The 22,521-nt window shown below is 50.6% G+C and overlaps 1 long non-coding RNA gene across 1 annotated transcript in view; it reads right to left on the bottom strand.

The window, feature by feature from the left end:
• The window catches only part of LOC146870055 (uncharacterized), a 113,393-nt gene that overhangs the window by 35,888 nt on the left and 54,984 nt on the right, over nt 1-22,521 (bottom strand). Inside the window, exon 2 of the long non-coding RNA XR_014968778.1 lies at nt 18,164-18,247. This is a non-coding gene — a long non-coding RNA (uncharacterized LOC146870055). The remainder of the gene's footprint in view (nt 1-18,163; nt 18,248-22,521) is intronic.

Below are 22,521 nucleotides of genomic sequence, written 5' to 3'. Positions count from 1 at the left end.
TCCCAATCATTCACTGCACTCCTCACCACCCAATCCTCCAATCCAGTCCAACACACCTCCGTAAACTCCCTCCAGGACTGGTGGGACAGTTTTCACCTGCCCCTGAACTCTAACCTGTCCCCCTCCTCCTGGGAATCAGACACCGTCTCCTGGGCTCTGGGAGTGGGACACCCTACATTGGATCCACTCTCGCTGCCACCACTGGATCCCACCCTCACTAGTGAATCCAGACTCCTAAAACCACTCTCAGGGGGCAACCTACCCTCTAGAGCTAGTTTCTCCCTGGCGAAGGCCCTCTCTGCCTCCGCCATCCTTTCCTGCGCTAGGACTTTTAGTCTCTAGCCTCTTCTCCTCCACACTGAGTCTTTCCAGCACCAGCTGATGCTCCCTTTCTTCCCTCCTATCTACCCCCTCTTCTGGGGACAAGGAAAGGGATGGGGCAGTGCCCCCGGGACTGGACCCAGCACGGGACTCCCTAACTCTGGTGTCCTCACTCGCTACTGGCGTCTCCACCCGGTCATCTTCTTCCTCCTCGTCAGTGTCCCCACCCTCCGGGGTTATGGACTGGGAACCCTCTCTCTCTCAGAGTCCTCCTCACACTTGAGGTCCTCCTCTGGGTCTCCACTAAATCCACCCTTTAAATATGCGGAGGGGTAATCTGAAAGGTCCCCTCAGAGCTCTAAGGGTTCCCCCCTCCTGAGGGCCTCATAAAGAAACAGCTTCCTACGCATGTTGCCTACTGGGGGTATCCCGCTCTCCCTGCAGAAATCCCTCACTTCCTGCTCCGTGTACTCCATAAGGTAAACCTCATTGTAGGTCAACCCCATCCTGGTGAGGTACACCAGGGACACACCACCCACAGTGCAACAGGGGGACACAATTCAAACACCACTTCCAGGAGGAAAGCACAATCAGAAAAACAATAATCCCCCAAAACCTGAGATTACTTTAAGGCTCAGTTTGCAGTGCAACCCGTTGTCGCTGTGGTACTGCGCAAACACAAGTCCTATCCCACCGCTGCCACCAATGTTGGTATCAGGTAGCGTGGTGCAGAGCGGGTGGGCCAAACTCCAGAGGAAATGTGCAAAGCATCCACGCAGTACACACAGACGATACACAAGTCACACTCCAAAAAGAGACGCTACACAAGTTTGTGTAAGAATAACTTTTGTATTGTAGAAACACAAGGTATTTTCAGTACTCTATACTGCGCCAACTGGCGCCAAGACAATATTTACAAGGGGGAATTATATACATGGCAGGGCCAATCGGGCCCCTGCCAGAACCATTGCGACATACAGTTAGGATAGATGTACGTGTGAGGAATAAAGGTAAAGTCCATAAGCATAAACCTGGAATAAAAACATCAGGGCGGGACATTAGACATTAGGCCGGAACACTTGCAATGGAAACATCCTGGCATCACAATAGGCAGGTAAGGGCATTGGGCATAACCAACATAAGTCCCATGGGCCATAACTATATCTGTATGGATGCAATGCTCCTGTTAGGCATGGAAGTAGCAGTAGGCCTAATAAAACATATTCCACACTAATCCTGGGGAATCAACATATTAGGCATGAACCACATCCTGCATCGGGACCCATAAGGCCTAGAACACATTAGATCAGGCACATTATGCAGGACACCAGCCGGAACGTAACGGTAGGCATAAACTTCATAACCTTAGGTATACCCTGTGGGCATAAAGTGCATTAGCCTCAAACCTGCAATAAAAACATCATGGCATGACCTTCATAATAGGCATGGAATCAGCCCTGCACGCCTAAATCACCTTATATAAATGTGACGCATATGAGGCATAACAACATTAGTAGGGGCATTAACCATGAGCATAAATCAGATGAGCATGGAGGCATAACATTGACCCATAACCTTATTAGCATGGGGCAGAAAACCATTACACTCTGCATGAGAACATAGGCATAGGTCACATTGGGCATGGACCCCCGAGCATGAGGCGTAGCATGTGGACACAGAGGCCTATTATGCCCAAAAACCCTCAGTGTAAGTCACATTGGTAAGGGGCATAAAGTATTATTAGCTATGCCGTCAGTGCGGAGAAGCTGCACACCCTAAAAGTGTCATCAGCCTTGCACCTGGGGAAGATGGAGCCCCTCTTCTGGGACTCTGGGATTGGAGTAATGGCCCCCAAAGCGTTGCAGCTGCCCACTGGCCTGCGGGGCAGCTGTGCGGAGTGCAGCAAGTTCCCGTAATGTTGGAGTCCCCTCCGGGACTCTGAAGTGCAGGAAATGCCCCAAAGCAAGTACGGGCCCCATGGGGCCCTCCGTGCAGCCACAGGGGGCAGGCAGCGACTGTGTGCCCCGACTTCACCCCCCACCAAGGCAAGGCCGAGCCCCACTCACCGGGCTCACTGAAGGACTCCGCTCTTCACTTGGCAGGTGGAGCGCTCTCTCGCTGCAGGTCTGGACACGCAGGGCTCTCCTCAGCTCCTGAGAGCCCCGCCAGCAGCAGCGCATCGCCGGATTTCACCCGGGCCCCCTCCTGGGACCCGGGGCTTCCACGAGGATCCCGCTTCCTCCCGGAGCTCTCCTCTCTCTTCCGGTCACCGGTGCAGGGCACACGCGGGGCTCCCCCTCGCCCTATGGGAGCCCTGCCAACGGCAGCCCGTCTCCTGGCTTGGCGCGGCCCCCGCGAGGCTCCGACGTCGTCCAAGCCCCACCCATCTCTAGGTAAGGCTTCCGGGTCGCTGCGGCAGTGCGGCGGCCCTCAGTGCTCTCTGGCAACACTCTGCCCGGGCCAGTGGCGGTGATTAGCAGCCAGATTAAAGTGCGGGGTGGGCACCCGTGAAGAAACACGTATGGGGGCACGAACGCGGGGTAGGCTCCTGCTGTGTTTTTAAACCTGCCGCTCCCCCTGGCAGCATGCAGCGGTGATTTTTGGCCCACAGCGTTCGATGGACCCAGCGCCTCCCTTCCGCCTCAGCGCTTCTTCTCCCACCACGTCGGGGCTGCGGCGGGGATTCTTGGACATGCGACGCTTCGCTGACTCAGCGCCGGGGGCACAGCGTTAGCGCTCGAGGTGAGTGATCAGTTCTGGCAGAGTAGCCCGTGATTGCCGCAGCGCCCGTGGGCAGTGGCAGCTTCTAGCACTATAGTGCTTAGGAGTCACAGCGCTTTACCCTATGTTCCCCAGCAGCAGCGCTCACAGGTTCTCAGCACTGCAGAGGACAGCCACTCATCTTCTCCTGGCACTTTAGGCTTAACGCTCACGATGGGCTCAGTCCCACCAGGGATCTCAGGGACGACAGGTAGTGCTCCCCACCTCTTTCTGGGCACCAGGCGCTCGCAGGGCACTGTCAAGCAGGCAAAATCGGAGGGTAACACTCACAAGGTGCTCCTGGGCGGTCAGATCAAGCGCTCTTCTTATCCAGGTGCTAGGTAGCAGAGCAGCAGACACTACTGGGCAAGATCAGCAGTCAGTGGGTACTCATCAGAACAGGGCTGTGGGTCCTAGGAACCATCATCCTCTGCAACGTGGCACTCCTCCCGATACAGCAGCCTCCACTCCAGCAGCGGGGCGCTCACTAGCCCTGTGGACAGCGGAGGGGTTACAGTTAGGCAGAGGGGCCAGCACACAGGCCCAGGTGGCGGTACCATTTCTCTACCGTGGGGGAGATAAAGGTGTGTACACCAGTGCACAGCATTTAACATATGCATTTACATAACATGTGGTTTCCCATAAAAAGCGAAAAAATTCAGGGAAAAGGGCCAAGTCCAACAGGCCGCAAACGCGCAGGGCAATGATCAGGCCAGCGAGCCTTCTGCGGCCGCGATGCAATGATTTTCTTTATGCTCTGTAGGTGTAGCGATGATTTTTAGGCTTTAGCGATAATTTTGAGGCTTTAGCGACGAAATGAAGTCTACTGGTCCTCAGACTTCGGTCAGGGGGCTAGCTCTCTCTCTAGCCCTTGGGTGATTGCAGGTTCAAGATAAAAAAGTTCTCTTACAGCTCCTTTTCCCTCCTTTTTCCAGTCCAATGAAAACTACTGCAGGCCAATCCAGGGAACAGCACACAACACCAGGACAGTCCTCTCCTGCAGCTTTCTTCAGTTCCACGGACAGAGGCTGGTCTTGAAATCCAGGGGCAATACAAATTGTAGGGGTTTCAGCACAGATATTTATACCACGAAAGTCTTTGTTCTAAAGAGTCACAAGTCACTGAACCCAGCCAGAACCAGTGCTGCTCATTCCTGCAGCACTTTGTTTACCAGGCTGCTTTTTTCCTTTCAGGGTGCAGGGCAGAGACATCAGACGCACCATAGAAGATGGAGCCAGCATTGTGGAGTGCAGACACAGCCCTATTCAGGTCCCAGGTGCAACTCCTCCCACCCATCTAAATGTAGATCTCTCTATTCACCACTGGGACACCTCACCCTGTCTCCTGGAATTCACCATCCCTGTCACTCCAAACCCAGACAGCCAATACACAACAGCAGAGCCCACTGGAAGGCTTAGGCAAGAAAATACCTACTTTCTAAAAGTGGTATTTTCAAACAGCATACAAAAATAAACTTCACTAAAAGATGTATTTTAATATTCTGAGCTCAGGCATACTAAATTCGTTTTTCTACCATGTTCTATGGGCCAGTTAGGACTTCAGAATGTAATAGCCAAACCTCCCATTCTAGCCTATGGAGCACAGGTAGCCTTACAGTAGTGAAAAACGAAATTGGGTGTAATTCACTACCAGGACATGCTACATACATCAGAGCATGTCCTACCTTACACACACAACGCACCCTACCATAGGGGTGGCTTACAGGATGCCAAGGGAAGGTTCAGGCGCTGGGAAGTGGGTGCACTTCACAGCCAAGATGGCAGTTCTAGACTGCACACAGACACTGCAGTGGCATGTCTAAGACACACTTTACAAGCTGCTTCTGTGGGTGGCGCAACTCAGCGCTGCAGGCCCACAAGCAGCATTTGGTTTACCAACCCTGGGCACACACAGTCCACATTACTAGGGACTAACAAGTAAACCAAATAAGCCGAACATGCATATACCAATTTGCATGTCATATTTACAAAGGGAGAGCATATGCACTTTAGCACTGATCAGCAGTGGTAAAGTGCCCAGAGTCATAAAATCAACACAAACAGGTCAGAAAAAATACAGGAGGAAGGCAAAAAGTTTAGGGATGACCCTGCAAAAAGGGCCATTTGCAACAGTATACTATGTACCTAGGGCATAGGTACCTCAGAAGCCTACCAGGGTCTGAAGCATGTATTATGCCACCCCTGGGAAGCACTCCAAAATGACACCACAGGTCTGCTACTGCAGCCTGGGTAAGGTGGTGCTTGCACCCCTTACAGAGGTATAGGCTACCTATATCACTACCATTGCACACACATATAAAACCTAGAAGTCACTCCTATGGCAGGCCTTAACAATCCTGAAGGCAGAGTGCTTGGTTTTTATGTGGGAGGGTGCCCCTGCATGAGCAGGGCCCCTCTGCAGCATTCAGAGTACCTCCTCTGATGCGGTTTGTGTTGCAGCCTGACCATATACTCTTAAGTGCATTATAACCTCGCGGTAAATGCTAACTTTGGACTGGCTGGACGGAAACATGTGTTTGGTGTCAAACGCTTTGGAATACTACCCCCCGCCAGTTCTGGCGGCGAGGTAGCATTCCACTCTTCTAGAGGAAGATACATGTTCACACTGGTCTAACCTGGTAAAGACTTTCTAAAGCCCTGGCATCACAAAATGGATGCCACTGCCACAGGTCTGGCCTTCTGCTGCTGACGGAAACTCCGGCAGGGGAGGCCTGGACAATAGGTTTCCTGTCCCAGGGAGGTGTAACCACCTCCCCAGACAGGCAGATGTGTATTGGGGCTGGGCGGGAGCACTCTCTGGTGCTTTGAAGTCTTGCACTGGGGGCACACTTGGTGTCCCTGTGCATAGTCTAGTTCAAACCGGTTGCAGGGGCTACCTGCCCCTGCTTTGGCGCAAAGCTGGAGAAAGGAAATGGGTGTAACCACCCCTCTTTCCAAACCCTCCCATAAGGTGGATCCCTAGAGTGCAAACCTACCAGTCAAATGCTTGCTTGGGAATGATCTAGAGACTTCAGCTTGGGCAGAAGTAGAGCTCAGGACTGATGCAGCAATGTTGGGCATCCCTGCAGATATGTTTGCTGTGACCAGGTCACAGGCCAAAATGTCTGAAACTGAACAGGCCTTGGATTCTGGAAGAATGGACCAAGTGCCACCCAAGAGGAGGAGCAGAAGGGTTAAGGCAGAGCCTTCCCCCCTGACTCAGAAGGAGGATCAGTCTCTTGAGGGAGATGATCACAGTCCTGAAGAAGGAACTGTCCCAGAAGAGCTTGAGCCTGATCAGGTTGAGTTCTTGGGGACAGGGGGACGGTCGAGGGCAGATCTGAGACAGGAGCAGCAGAGCTGCCCTTCTTTTGAACCCCTCAGACAGCAAGCTGCTGCTGGGAGTGCTGGTGGTACCCATAAGGTGTATTGGGATGATGGACTCCTGTACTCAGAGTGTAGAGACCCCAAGCCTGGTGCCACCAGGAGGCTGGTTATATCTCTGAAGTTCAGGGGATTCCTATTGACCCTAGCCCATGATATCCCTTTAGCAGGTCTCCTGGGCCAGAAAAAGACTTGGGACAGACTGGTCCATCACTTTCACTGGCACCACATGTCTGAAGACACAAAGGAGTTTTGTCGCTCCTGTGTAACCTGCCAAGCCAGTGGCAAAGCAGGTGGCACTACAAAGGCCCCCCTGATACCACTACCTGTGGTGGGGTTGCCCTTTGAATGGGTAGGGGTTGACATTGTTGGTCCCATAGATCCTTAAACAGCATCTGGGCACAGATTTATCCTGGTGGTAGTGGATCATGCTACCAGGTACCCAGAAGCTATTCCCCTTAGGACCACTACAGCACCTGTGGTGGCAAGGGCCCTGTTGGGAGTTTTCTCAAGAGTGGGTTTTCCATGGAGGTGGTATCAGACAGAGGTACCAACTTCTTGTCTGGATACTTAAGGACAATGTGGAAGGAGTGTGGAGTGATTTACAAATTCACCACATCCTATCACCCACAATGCAATGGTTTGGTTGAAGGGTTCAACAAAACTTTAAAGGGCATGATTAAAGGGCTCCCAGAAATGCTTAGGGAAAAATGGGACCTTCTCTTGCCCTGCCTTTTGTTTGCATACAGGGAGGTCCACAAAATGGGGTTGGCTACAGCCCCTTTGAACTTTTGTTTGGTCACCCTGTCAGGGGACCATTGTGTTTAGTGAAGGAAGCAAGACATAGTGGACTATGTACTTGGTCTCCGCTCCAGGATGGCTGAGTAGATGAAAAAGGCAACTAAAAACTTTGAGGCTAGCCAGGAACTGCAAAAAGCCTGGCATGACCAAAAGGCTGTACTGACTGTTTACCAGCCAGGTCAGAAAGTATGGGTGGTGGAGCCTGTGGCCCCAGCAGCTCTCCAAGACAAATGGAGTGGACCCCACACTATTGTTGAACAGAAGGGAGAGGTTACTTATTTAGTAGACCTAGGAACTCCTAGGAGTCCCCACAGGGTTCTCCATGTCAACAGGCTAAAGCCATATGTAGACAGGGCTGATATGGGCTTGCTCATGGCTACTGATGAGGGACAGGAGGAAGAGAGTGACACTCCCTGAGCTCCTCTCACAGAACCCTGATGATGGGTCAGTTGATGGTGTGGCCTTGGCAGGCAGCCTCACTGCCCAGCAGCAAACTGATTGCAGACAGGTGCTCAATCAGTTCAGAAACATGTTTCCTCTGACTCCAAGTCAGACTACCTGGTGCACTCATGAAGTGGACACTGGGGACAGTCTGCCTATTAAAAATAAGAATTCGAGGCAACCTGACCATGTCAGGGACTGCATCAGGACAGAAGTCCAGAAAATGTTGGATTTGGGAGTTATTGAACCCTCAGATAGCCCTTGGGCTAGTCCAGTGGTCCTTGTGCCAAAACCTCACACCAGTGGTGGGAAAAGAGAGATGAGGTTTTGTGTGGACTACAGGGGTCTCAATGCAGTCACTAGGACTGATGCCCATCCAATTCCAAAGGCAGATGAGCTTATAGATACTTTGGCCTCAGCCAAGTACCTTAGCACATTTGACTTGACAGCTGGCTACTGGCAGATCAGACTAGCTGATGATGCAAAGCCAAAAACAGCTTTTTCGACCCCAAGTGGGCACTACCAATTTGTGGTGATGCCCTTTGGTTTGAAGAATGCACCTGCCACTTTCCAAAGGTTGGTGAATACAGTTCTCACAGGTCTGGAAGCCTACAGTGCAGCTTTTCTAGATGATATTGCTGTCTTTAGCTCCACCTGGGAGGATCACCTGGTCCACCTAAGGAATGTTTTGGAGGCCCTGCAAAAGGCAGGCCTCACTATCAAGACCACCAAGTGCCAGATAGGGCAGAGTCAGGTTGTGTACCTGGGCCACCTTGTAGGTGGAGGCCAGGTTCAACCACTGCAGAGCAAAATCCAGACCATCATGGACTGGGTTGCTCCAACTACCCAGACTCAGGTGAGAGCCTTCTTAGGCCTGACTGGGTACTATAGGAGATTTGTCAAGGGGTATGGTTCAATAGTGACAGCCCTCAATGACTTAACTTCTAAGAAAATGCCCGAAAAGGTTCAGTGGACAGCTAGCTGTCAAAAGGCATTTGATGACCAGAAGCAGGCCATGTGCACTGCTCCCATTCTACAGAGTCCTGATTACTCCAAGAAGTTCATTGTCCAAACAGATGCATCTGAATTGGGGGAAGGGGCTGTACTGCCCCAATTGAATGATGAAGGTCAGGATCAGCCAGTAGCTTTCATAAGGAGAAGGTTGACCCCTAGAGAGAAACGTTGATCAGCCATTGAGTGGGAGGCCTTTGCTGTGGTTTGGGCTCTGAAGAAGTTGAGGCCATACTTATTTGGTACTCACTTCCTTGTTCAGACAGACCATAAGCCCCTCTTATGGCTAAAACAAATGAAGGGTGAAAACCCCAAACTGCTTAGGTGGTCCATTTCACTACAGGGGATGGACTTTACAGTGGAACATAGACCTGGGAGTAACCATGCCAATGCAGATGGACTCTCTAGGTATTTCCACCTAGAACAATAAGACTCAACTGGTCAAGGTTAGTTTAATGTCCCTGCGTTTGGGGGTGGCTGTGTAGGAGAGTAAGATCTGCTTCACATGGGTACCCCCACTTTTTGCTGGTGTTTCACTGTTTTTTTAAATTAGTCTGCCTGTGGCCCTGCTAATCAGGACCCCAGCCTGGCTGCTTCCGCTCTAAAATGGTTTCCATGTACATTAGGTACATTTCTAATTGGATTCTGGAGTGTCTTATAAGCCCCTAGTATATGGTATACTATGTACCTAGGGCATAGGTATCTCAGAGGCCTACTAGGGGCTGAAGCATGTATTATGCCACCCTTGGGAAGCACTCCAAAATGACACCACAGGTCTGCTACTGCAGCCTGGGTAAGGTGGTGCTTGGCATGAGCAGGGCCCCTCTGCAGTGTTCGGAGTACCTCCTCGGATGCTGTTTGTGTTGCAGCCTGACCATATACTCTTAAGTGCATTATAACCTCGCGGTAAATGCTAACTTTGGACTGGAATACTACCCATCGCCAGTTCTGGCGGCGGGGGTAGCATTCCACCCTTCTAGAGGGAGATACATGTTCACACTGGTCTAACCCGGTAAAGACTTTCTAAAGCCCTGGCATCACAAAATGGATGCCACTGCCACAGACACAGGTCTGGCCTCCTGCTGCTGACCAAAACTACGGCAGGGGAGGCTTGGACAATAGGTTTCCTGTCCCAGGGAGGTGTAACCACCTCCCCAGACAGGCAGATGTGTATTGGGGCTGGGCGGGAGCACTCTCTGGTGCTTTGAAGTCCTGCACTGGGGGCACACTTGGTGTCCCTGTGCATAGTCCAGTTCAAACCGGTTGCAGGGGCTACCTGCCCCTGCTCTGGCACGAAACTGGACAAAGGAAATGGATGTAACCACCCCTCTTTCCAAACCCTCCCTTAAGGTGGGTCCCTAGAGTATGTCCAACCCCCAAACTTTGTATAAGTATGGGAGCCTAGTCCTTGCGACTTTAGATTACCCTGGACGAAACTCTGAAACATATATCCTGGACCTTCTACGTTCGACTTTAACTAGAAGACTGAAGAAATCTCCCTTGGGGTCAAGGAGTGATTCCCTGCTTGGCAGGCACCAAAGAAGCAACTGTCCCGTCTGCAATTCTGAAGCTCCCGCCGGACACCGAAGTCTCTGCATCCCCAGAGGTGGATTTCCAGACTTCCTCGAGGCTATCCTGAGTCCACAGCAAAGCTGAGGCCCGTGGCCATCGTGGGTAACGTGAAACCGTGACCCCTGGACACAGTGATCTTTTGCTGATCCATCGTCTTCCTGGTCTTCCTTGAAGTTGTGCTTTGGGCTCAGAGTAGCCCCAGCCTTGAGCACCTCCTGCACGGTAGATTTCTGGCCTCAACTCCACAAGTGTCCCGTGGGCCAGTTTCCAGTGAGACTGCTCGAGGCTCCTTTGCGATCGCTAATCCATTGGCTAGTAGGTCCCCATGAAGGCAACTCCTCTTCTGATTGGGCTTTCCTGGTTGCTCCAGATGTGCCCCGACTTACCCTCGCTGGGTGAGTCCCCCAGACCTTGCTGTTCTGCACCGAAGTCCTTATTCTGTTTCCAAGTGACTTGCCGTTGCCAAGGCTTGTTGGGTCCAATCTGGACGCCGACACCGCAGCACTCGACAGACTTCGTGGGACAGCTCGAATCCAGCTCCTGGTCATCGGTTACACCTCCTGGACCTCGTGGCTGAAGAGTCAAGACACCCGTCAACTCACCTGAAACACCTGACATCTGTGGGCATTGGACTATCGTGTCCTTGGTCACTGGTAACTGACCCAGACTCTGTCCCCTCTGCTTTCAGGTTCCTTCCATCCTAGATCCAGGCTTGGATCTCTCTGGACACTTCTCCTCTTCACGGCAGCAGCACTTCCTGAGCAGTTTCCATTGAAAACAGCAACGTGACCCGACAGCATTTGACACCTATGCACCCGGCTTCCCTGCGCGAGATAACTCGAGTACTCCGGTGCTCCCATGGGTGTTGGCCCTAGACACCTCTAATCCAAAAGGGTTCGCTCTTTGTTATCCCCTAAGTGTCCTTAAACTCTTAATTCCCAACCGCGACTTTCCCCATAGAAGTGAACGGCGATTCGCGACTGTGTTCTCACACTGCACGCGTCCCCCGTGGGTCCCCTGTGTCACTACCTTGGGTGATTCCTTGTGGTCCAAGCACTTCTACAGGCTCTAGGCATTGTGTCTAGCTCAATTGTGGTTCTTATACCACTTTATTGGTATACGGATTGGTACGCCCCTAGGGCCCAAACGTGTATTTGTGCTTTTACTGTTGAATACTGACTTGTAACTTAAGTATTTCAAACTTCAGTCTCATAAAGAGAATAGAGGGGTGTGTTTTGTCTTAAATACATATATTTTAAATATATACCTCGTGTGGTTGTCTTTTCATTTGATCATTCAAGAGATTATAGACTGATATAACAAGCTGCTTTACATTCCTTCAAGACTTAGCCTGAAGGCTGCTCTCCATTGCTACCACTAGGATAGCTTTCAATAAAGGTTGTCTTTAACCTATCACCATAAGGGGTTGTTTGGACTGATACAAGGTGCCCACTATAACTAGTGGACAGCATATATCAGGCCAACTTCTCACAGGTATCCCTACTCCGGACATGAAGTACACTCTGTTCTTCTACTCCTGTGTGTCAGCCTAACTTTAGTGCATTGTGAAGTGTGCTATATGGTGTCTGCATCTGTGTCATTGTGAGGTGGTGTAGCCTCTTAGACTCCTGTGGTGCTGGTCATTTTGGTTTGTGCAGCTAGCTGGGGTGTGGGAAATGGATCATCACAATGGGTTCATGCATAGGTGTCGAATCACTTGACGGTGCATTATGTTGTATAGTACATCACAGTGCAGGCCTTCTCAATTCATTGCCATCATGCTTACAGATTGGTGCTTGCAGTCAGTCATCTGTTGCATTTTTATTACGTGTGATCATCAGATGCCTGAAGATGTGGTTAGCATTGGGTGTACCTGTGCACTTGACATCTGCAGGGCTTACATTCTCATACATGTTAATGGTTGTGACACAGTGCAGAGTGTTTAATTTTAGATGCACTACCCCTGAGACTGAAGCCAGTGCTGGCTGCTTAGCCATACTGGGCCGTTGCATGGTATCCCACTTGCTGATGTGTATCCCGCAGTGATGTCAGTTGTAGAGCATGCACTTATTGTGGCATTGACCAACAAGACATGTGCACATCATGATGTCTTGTGAGTGAAGCATATCCATTTTACTGACAATTATTTTTGCCATCCCTTCTCATGACACATGTACTGAGTCAGTGGCAGGAGATGGCATGTGTTAGTCCAGGCAGATGTAAATAACGAGTCCTGCACTTCAGAGATATGTCTATGTGGGGATGTATGTCGTTACAACGCACACTTTTACAACGCATGCACTTACAACGCATTTTTTACAACGCAACATCCACTACAACGCATTCCATTACATAGCATGACACTACAACGCATGTTTAAAAACTACCTTTACAACGCATTCCATTACATCGCATACTACCTTTACAACGCATACCATTACAACGCATAATATTAAATTGCATTTAAGGTAAGTATTGGATAGTATAGGGGTAAAAATTACTATTCTAACTCCAGGGGGTGCAACAGTAGGGTAAGTGTTGGATTGCGTTGTAATGGTATGCGTTGTAAAGGTAGTATGCGATGTAATGGAATGCGTTGTAAAGGTAGTTTTTAAACATGCGTTGTAGTGTCATGCTATGTAATGGAATGCGTTGTAGTGGATGTTGCGTTGTAAAAGTTTCGTTGTAAGTGTAGTGCGTTGTAATAGTTGCGTTGTAAAGGTTGTTCACCGTCTATGTGGTGCTTGTACACACATTTGAGAAGTGGCAGACATGTCCCAGGCAGATGGGTCCATAGAGGGGCACGATCGGAGGGACATGGTTGACTTGCAGACTGACAGGTGTCATTTCCAAATGATGTCTCCACTGTTCGCAATATCTGGCACTTGATGCAAAGCCGTACTCTGTGATGTGCTGTACTGACTATGATGTGTCAGGTGAAACAGGTGACTGATGTGGATCTGTTTATCCCGATTGATTGCAGATACATCGACGGCTACTGGGAGACAGCTTCTCGGACCAAGAGAAGCCGCAAAGCCAGACTGGGTCAGCTGCAGAGGAGTTGGAGGGACCCAGTGGCACAGAGGGTGAGGGGAGCCACACAGAAGAGACTTCAGCTACAAACACCTCTGCTGTTCACAGCATCTCCAGTGAGGACTCCCTTGTGGAGGTGGGTGTCAGCAGACCCCAGACAACACCTAGCAAGTGTGTCCCCGCCACCACCACCATCTCCAACCTCCCATCTGCCGCCATCCCAGATGTCCGTGGAGGCCCCTGTGTGAGGGAACATGTCTCCTTTGGTCCAGGCACCGCACCCCCTGCCCCTGTCTCCCCTGCTGCCCTCAGTGTGGAGTCTGTGGACTTACTGAAGCAGCTCCATGTAGGGCAGACAGCGATGCCGAGTGTCCTCCATTCCCACACCACTCAGTTGACTCAACTGGTGTCCTTCATGGAGGGCATCTCATCCAACCTGTCTGCCCTACATCGGACCATTCAGTCCATGGCCTCCACACAGACGGCAGCAGTGTCCCTCCTCCAACAGTCCCTCACCCCTCCTACCTCTGCACCACCCACACCGGCACCAGCACGTACCACAACAGACCCAGGCAGCACACAATCACGCAAGTCCAAAACAAAATCCACAGGCACGCAGACTCCAGGGACTGATGGCACACACACAGGGGATGGGTCACAGATGCACAAACAGGCATCCACGAGCACTCCGCAGACCTCAGATGCCTTTCCCTCCAAAATCACTTCTCCTGCCTCACCTGCAACCCCCCCCCTTCCAAGCTGCTCTTCCTCTGTGACCTTGGCCTCTTCCCCACCGATCCATTTGCTCAGACGCACAAGGGGAAGAGGAAGTCACCACGCACGGGGGAGTTACCCTGCTACACAGACACCCTCCCCCAGGTGCCGGGACACTGAGGCCCCAATCTGCAAGTCCCCCCGAAGCAGGAAGACCAAGACCCCCCAATCCCTCAGGTCAAAGCCACATTCTCCTTCCTGCAGCCCCCAGGCCACCACTCCACAGGTCCCCCGCCACACCCTGCCCCTGGTTCCCCCACACACCAATACCACATTCGCAAGTGATTAGGCCATCCCCTCCTACCACATGCACTTCCACCCCCACCTCACATGCTCAGCCTGTTCCTGCCACTGATGTGGGGACCGTGTCCCCCTCTCTGTTCTGCCAACCTCACCTGAGCCCCATGACACTTCCTTGGAGTTTTGCACTGCAGTGGAGGCCCCTTCCCAACCATTTGACCTGGCCACTGCAGTGGTGCCGGTAACAACCCCGTCTGACTTGTGCCCTGCATTGATGTCAGCACATACCCCATTGGACTTGGGCTCTGCCGTGGCGACGGCGCCCACAGTGTCAGACGCCTCCGCTGCAGTTGCCAGTGACACTCCTGCACCCACCAGCCCTCCCTTGCCCCATTCTGCTGTCCCCTGATCCTGTCCCTACGGTGCCTGGCCTGCCCCTGTGTATGCCCCTCCAAGGGAGATGTCCCCTGCCCGTAGCAGTGCAGGCAAGCAATGGGTGACTTGTCACATTTCACCCTGGGAGGAATCCTAACATGGACTGGCCATTGGCCTTTTGACATTGTGGACTTAACAGTTTCAATGAGTTATGTGCTTAATAAAGCCAATTTTTTAGTTATCCAGTTGTGTTGCTTCAAATGTACAGGATGTTGATGAGTGTCATGGACCTGCTGTTGTACAGGTGTTTTAAAGGTATAACAGAATGAGTTGTTGTGATGTACTCTATGCGGTCTATGGGGTATGTGTACTTTTCTGGTATGTATCCATGTCATCCTTAGCTGCAATTTCAGGGTGTAATGATGGCAAAATGTTATGACCAGGATTTTATCTTTGGGTTTGCTACTTGACATCTTTAGCATACACTGTTGCACATAGGTTGTGCTTACATTTGGGCACATGGAAAGATTCCCTGACTTGGACAATCTCCACTGGACAGCCATGTTTGTGCATCAATGTTACACAAGTCATCTGTCCAACTTGGTCTACATGTGTATTGCATATGTGCAGATGACTGAGGGAGGACTCCCATACACAAGCTTCAGTGACCATTTCTTTTCTTGAGTTGTAATAGTTGGATCACTGGGCAAGTCTTGTGCTGGCACGACAGGAGCCTGCACAGACAAAATGTGGCACAGCTGACCTTCCCCAGGAGTGCAGTCCCATCATGGAATTGTGTCATTCCATGACATTGCCTGGGCACATGGTGTGTGTTGTGTGAGCATGTCTGTGTGTGTTCACTTCCCTTTTCTGGACACAGCCTGTGTTCCAGACAGATGTACCTGTTTTGTGGACTTGCTGACTTGGCCTGTGTTCATGTATCGTCTTTGTCCTGCCTTTTTTGGGATGTAGGTGCATGACACACTACTGGTAATTAGGCTGTCATCCCTGGCTGTTTCATTAGTAAATTCCAGGGTTGTTGTCCAACGCACGTGGGACACATTCTGGATTACCACTGGCACTTATGTGTTAGCAACATCATGTTGTTTTCCCTATGTGGTATCTGTCATTGACAAATGCACGTGTGTGTGTGTGTGTGTGACTACTCCCCATCATCAGGGTCACTGCTGCTATGTTGGAAGGTGTCGACATTTGTGCGTTGTGGCTCTCCTGTGGTTCAACATTGGTGTAGGTGTCTGGCAGGGTTCGGAATGACTTGTGTAGTTTTCACGTAATGTTGATATGCCGCATGCTGTGCAGTGTGGCAGACCTTCACAGGTGTTTTTGTCAGCCCATGTGTGAGGATTTGTGGGTACCTTTGATCCCCCCACTACCCCTGGGATTGTCATGTGTGCATGAGCAATATCACCGGTCCCTGTGTGCCTAGCTGATGCACATTCTTGCAGATCTAGGTGTGTGGTGTTGATGTTGGCAAAATGGGAGTTGTTTCATGTCTAGGCCCATAACTACTTTTTGCCCATTATTTGCAAGCCATGGCCAGTGATTTGTGTTTATGGAGGTGTGATGTGAGTTTGCGGTCCCGGACACATGACCCAGGACATACATCTGACTGTGCCACGCAGTATGGGGAAAACCTAGTCTTATCATCACAGTGGGATTGGCGTACAGGCTAATGTCACCACAAATATAGGGGACTAGAGGGTAGTGCTGTGTTGGGTCTGTCTCTTGCTGTGTTGGTTGCTGTTCCACCCACCTTGTGTCACATGAATCCTTTGTGATCCCGCTTACCTGACAATGCCTGCTTGCCCCCCCCCCCCCCAGGTGTGCCCAGTCAAAGACTTACTTTTGTATGGCACAGTGAACACGTGTGTCATTGTAGTTCAGCCCACCGTCATGCGTTGTGCAGTAGCCTGTGGACACTGACACACACACGTTGTGTATGATATGCAGTGTGTGTGGCTGCCTGTCTGTGTTTGTGCATCTGTGCCTCTGCATTGGTGTGGCTTCAGCGTTCCATTGGGGGTGATGTTGTTTGTGTGATTGTCCCTATTGTCCAAGCGTCTTGTAGGTCATCATCCTGCACATTGATCAGGTTTGGTATGTCCCATTGCTGCCATGGTATGTGACTTTGTCACCTAACATCGACAGTCTCCACAGGATTCCGCAGTTTGTGTGTCTGTTTGTAGAGATGTGTATGCATCTTGATGCTCACTTTTCACACAGTCTAACTGTACACTGTTGGCATGGTCAGGGGTCATGGCCAATGCTTATCTGCACATGGCAGAGGGAGTTCTTGTGATACAAACATAGACATGAGAGGCAAAGAATGCTGTGTAAGTGGCACAACCACCACATTGCCAAAACATTGGTTGTGGTGTTGGGTGCAGTAGTCACAAATGCTGGTCTGGTGATACAGCCCCCTATGAGTTGTGGGGAGTGGTGCAGGGCATACATCCCCCTATGAGAGGGGAGGGTAGTGATGCAGGGCATACAGCACTGTATGAGTGGGGAGGGTAGTGGTGCAGGGCATCCATCCCCCTATGAGTGGGGAGGGCAGTGCTGCAGGGCATACAGCCCCCTATGAGTGGTGAGGGTAGTGGTGTAGGGCATCCATCCCCCTATAAGTGGGGAGGGTAGTGGTGCAGGGCATACATCCCCCTATGAGTGGGGAGGGTAGTGATGCAGGGCATACAGCCCCCTATGAGTGGGGAGGATAGTGGTACAGGACATACAGCCCTCTATGAGTGGGGAGGGGAGTGGTGATGGGCACCCCCCCAGGTGGGGTGACTGCTGGTAGTGGGGACCATGCTACCCCTGTGGTTTTGCTGTTGCTGGTATAAGGGATTTGACCCCCCCTATGTGTGTGTAGCATTTTGCATATTCGTGGCGTTTATTTGTGAGTGTGTCTGACGGACCGTCTGCGTTGTGCGAGTCTGTTCCTGATCCGGTCATAGATGTACAGTACTGGGATGACCTGCGTGATGGGAATCATCGTTGGCTTGTCTCGTACTTGCTGCTCGTTGCTCCGTCTTGTACAAGTTGAGAATTGGTCCGTCTCGTAGCCATGGATTGTGTTTGTGGAGCGAATCGGACCGGATATGCAACTCTCCCGGATTCTGTGACGTGCTGCTAGTGGCGACCCGTCTGGGGCGTATGATTTGCGCATTGTACTTGTCCGGCTGTAAATTGATGTGGGAACTGCTTCCTTGCGACTCGAATCGGCGTTCGGAGGTACGGCTCGTATGGGAAATGCTGCTGGAATCGCAGCCTATGTGTCGGACGGAATTGTGTCAGTTATGCGCATCGTACTTCATTGCCCGGACGGCTCCCTGGACGTGTCGGTCGCAAGATAAGGCTACGAACAGCTCTCGGAGGGCTGTCCGACCCGGATCGGAATCGACCCCTTAGTTGGTTATATTTGAGAGAATTACCTTGGTATATGATTTTACTGCTGTCCGGTGGATTTTGAGATTTCTTTGTTGAGATGTTTATTTTTGATGTTGTATTGTAGTAATCTGTTGATATAAAAAAATTAATTAGAGTAGGAATAGTAATTTTAATGTTTTAATATTATGCATGCTTATCGAAAGAAGCAGCTTTTGGAGTAAGAATATTTCTTTTAATCTCATCACTATGCAGCATTTTCTCTGAGTCAAGCATATTTTAGAGTAGGTATAGTAATATAAACATACTAGAATCCTGCACATTTTCAGAATCAAACACATTTTGGAGTTGGGATAGTTATTTTAACTTAAACACTATCCAGCATTTTCTCTTAGGTAAGCATTTTGTGGAGCAGGAATATAAATTAATACATTATTATCATGCACATTTTCAGAATCAAGCACCTTCTGGAGTTGGAATAGTTATTTTAACCTAAACACTATTTAGCATTTTCTCTTAGGCAAGCATCATTTGGAGTAGGAATAGCAATGTTAAATACTACTATCCTGCACATTTTCTGAATCAAGCACCTTTTGGAGTTGGAATAGTTATTTTAACCTAAACACTATCCAGCATTTTTTCTTAGGCAAGCATCTTTTGGAGTTGGAATAGGTATTTTAACCTAAACACTATCCAGCATTTTCTGCGAGGCAAGCACCCTTTGGAGTAGGAATAGTAATTTTAACATTCTACTATCCTGCACATTTTCTGAATCAAGCACCTTTTGGAGTTGGAATAGTTATTTTAACCTAAACACTATAGAGTTTGCGCATGCCCAGTGCATCCCTTCTGCTCCGGCCAGACTCCTGCAATCCACCGAGACTGGAGGGAAGCTGAGCTACCATGGTAAAGGAGAGAACGTTCACAGGCAGCAGCAGGCTCCGAGGGCGCGGGAAGGAGGAAGCCGGACACCCAAGTCCAGACAGACAGACATCCAGCTTTGCCTCCCCCGGAGGCCCCCGAGCCATGCAGCAGCAGCAGCAGCCACCCCATCCCCGGTGAGTACCGAGGAGGAAGCCTGGTAATTAGTGGAGTTGGGAACGGAGTTGCCCTGCCGAGTTGGATTGCTCATCAGAAGGGTCCCCTGCACGGTCAAACTGCAAGTTGTTTCTACTTTTTAGCCCCAGCGTGAACTTCAGCTGCCTGGGGAACACTGGGGGGGCCTGCCCTGTGGAGGTCATAGCTGCTGAAACATCGCAGCGCGGTGAGGTCGACCTGAGGGAAGGAAGGATTTAGCGCTGGACTGGCTGGCGCATTGGGAACTGGAGCGGCTTCGGAGAGCCCGCAGAGCACCAGCATGCGAAGGTACTAGTGACTGGGGGCTTCATTCACCTGCAAAGCGGACTCCCTGACCGCCTGAGGAATTGCTGAGAGGCGGAGGAGTCACAGTCCATAAAGCAAACATCCTGGACGGGCTTAAAGGCCAGGCCCAATTGAGCGGCCCGCTACTACAGTGATAAACATATGCTGATGGGCACATTTGAAGCCGAGAATCGCGGGAGCCAAGAACTGCGAATCGGAAGTTGAACCGCGAAGCCGCGGGAGGCTGCAAGAAGCTCGCGCGAGTCGTGTTGAGCCCCAGTGGGAGCTGAACCAGCAGAGCCGCGGGGGTCAAGAACCGCGCTCTGAAGAACCAGGAAGAGCTGGGCTGGCTGAATCCACACCAGGTTTTCCGGGGACCCAGGTGCTGCTTGCTGACGAGTGCCCGGGACCTGCTGCAGACGTCGGCTGGTGGCCGAGCAGAGATTCAAAAGAAAGGAAAGTGCCCGACCGTACGACCACCGAGCTAGTGCAGAAGCTCTGCCCTGGTGAGCGGGCTGTGCGGGCGGGCACCCGAGATCAACGGTCTGCCCAGTGGGCCTGATTGAGGATGTTGATGAGGACGGTGGCTGAGGACCCAAGGCCTAGGCTGGAGCGGTAGCGAGAGACGCAGCTACCGGGTCACGGTGAGCAGCGAGCGCCTTTGTATCTACTCAACGAAAGTGTCTTTCACCATCCCCCACTGTTAATACCTGCGGCGCAGCAGGGCTTCTCTGGAGCATCACGGGATAGAGCCCCCTGAGCACGTGGGACGCACAGTTGCCCTGCATAAGACTTTGTTTTGCTTACTGGCCTCGTCTACTGGCGAAGTGCGAACTTGGGTGTCCCTGCTGGGAAGAATTGAGCAGACTAAGGTGCACGGATTTGGCCTGAAGCCTGTAGTGCACGCAGGGTGATAGTCGCTGAAGTGTGCCATTACAAGCCCAGCAATTGGTCACTACACCTAGCAGCGATCAGAACTGATACCCCCAGGGGGGTGGTTTGTTCTTGCTTGCCACGCTGGTTTGCTGTCGGTAGGGACGCCTGAGAGACCGGGGGTACTCCGCATCTTCTGGAGAACTTGGCACCATCACCGCGGTCTCCCTTTGCTGGTCCCTGTAGCGGCCACATTCTGGTGGAACTCGGTGTCCCAGAGTGTAACACACCAGCTCCGCCAGTTACAAAACCACCCGCAGCTGCTGAGGGCGGAAGCGTCACCATCGCGATATAAAGCGCTGCCACACACCCCACTGCGCAGGACGTGCCGGGCCAAGGGCTTGAGACTGATCGAGGCTGGGCTGGGACACCCCCCTTTTATCTCCCTCTTGTGAGCCTAATGTCTGTGTATTAGTCCAACGGAGCATTGTTAAACTTGTTAAACTTGGGATAGACTTGTTTTTTTTGTTAGAGTATAACCCCAGATACAAAACTATTTGTAGATTTGTGGGGAGACTGTTTGCCCTATTTTATTGATTAACATCAGCTGGTTCTGTTGGGGTTTGAGGAGGCCTTAATATCTAATAATTATGGGAAAAAGTTCCCTCCCACACACAAGGCCGACTACTAGGCAGAAAGCCCCAATTCGAACCCCTATTGCTCAACCCATTGCCCACCCAACTGCAATTGACAGAATGCTGCAGCAGGCTATTGGAGCAGTCTCCAGTGAAATAGAACGCACTGAGAGACGCCTCTCAATAACATCAATGATCCCAAGTATCTCACAATCTACGGATCCAGAGGCTTTCCATTCACCCCAACCAATAGTTGTTCCTACCATTCTAGACTTGTCGTCTACACAAGAAACCATAGCTGCAGGTAACACTAGTAAGACTGGTACGGGTGGGGGGGGGCAAAAAGAAAAGGAGCACCACGGAAGCAAAATGATCGAAAGGGAGGGAAATATGTGAAACACATTACTGGGGTGGCGACAAACCAACAGCAAGGGAGTTATATTGCTGATGAAAGTAGTATCAAATCTTCGGTGCCTCCAGTATGGGTATCGCATTTGGCCACGGAGCTCAAAGCATATCTCGAACAGTTTATAAAATCTGAATTCGAGGATGCATTGAGACGTATTGATAAGTTGAACACACTGATGGAATCATGGGGGACTAAAATCAATACTGTTCTCCATACCATTGAATCTGGTAAACCCCCAAATTGGTTAACTGCTCCCCTACAATTAATGGCATCCCCAGTTGTCCCTTCCCAGCATCCCCTCCCTGAAGAGCAAGCATTGACTGTTCAAACCAACTCGTCCACCAGGTCTGATTTTTCAGCCCAACAAAATCAGGGCCCAAATATTCTTGAACATAGAGTGCCTCATCTTTTTAATAACGACCAAGATTCTAGGGTTACGGCAACTACCCCCGGTCTGACAAATAAAAAACAGGTAGAAAGAACTTGTGAGGCAGAAATTAGGAATATTCCCTATTCTAAGCAAAAGGAAACCAATTCTATACTTCCCTGTATAAACTTGTCTCGAGCCTCCATACCTTATGTCGTTTTACTAGCAGGAGTACCAGAGTTGTCATCAGGTCGAGGGGAGACATATTTTGAACTCAAAAACAAAGTTACTCATTGGTTAAATAAAAACAGATCACTCCCCCACTCAATCTACAGTGAAATTCTATTCACCCGTAGGGTTAGTTGGTTGGGGCAGAGGCGAAAAGACATTTTGGGGCATTGTGTCTTGATTAAATTTAGGGATAGAAGGGCGGTTTAAACACATCCTCGAATGGGGATCCCCCAGGGAGATAGGAGGTATCCAGACACTTCCCCTGGGTTACTTCTATCCCTCTAGTCCCTTGCTAGAGTAGGAAGCGTGTATAAAAAATGGGAATCGAGAGCACAGAGTAGCAATTTGTAAAATATGGGCCAGGGTTGTGAAAACATTATGACATTTAACATCCCTGTCAGCAATAGATTTAGTTCCCTCGACCTGGTCGATTGACTAAATCCTACTTGTAAATATTTGATCCCCACTAACAATCAGCAACCCGCGCCCCAAAATTGTGGAAGAATTGAGAAGGGTGTTCAACTCTGA

Source organism: Triturus cristatus, chromosome 1_1 (genome assembly GCF_964204655.1).
Source record: "Triturus cristatus chromosome 1_1, aTriCri1.1, whole genome shotgun sequence".
Lineage (NCBI taxonomy): Eukaryota > Metazoa > Chordata > Amphibia > Caudata > Salamandridae > Triturus > Triturus cristatus.
The sequence above is the reverse complement of the archived record's forward strand: the minus strand, read 5'-3'. Positions and strand labels throughout refer to the sequence as shown.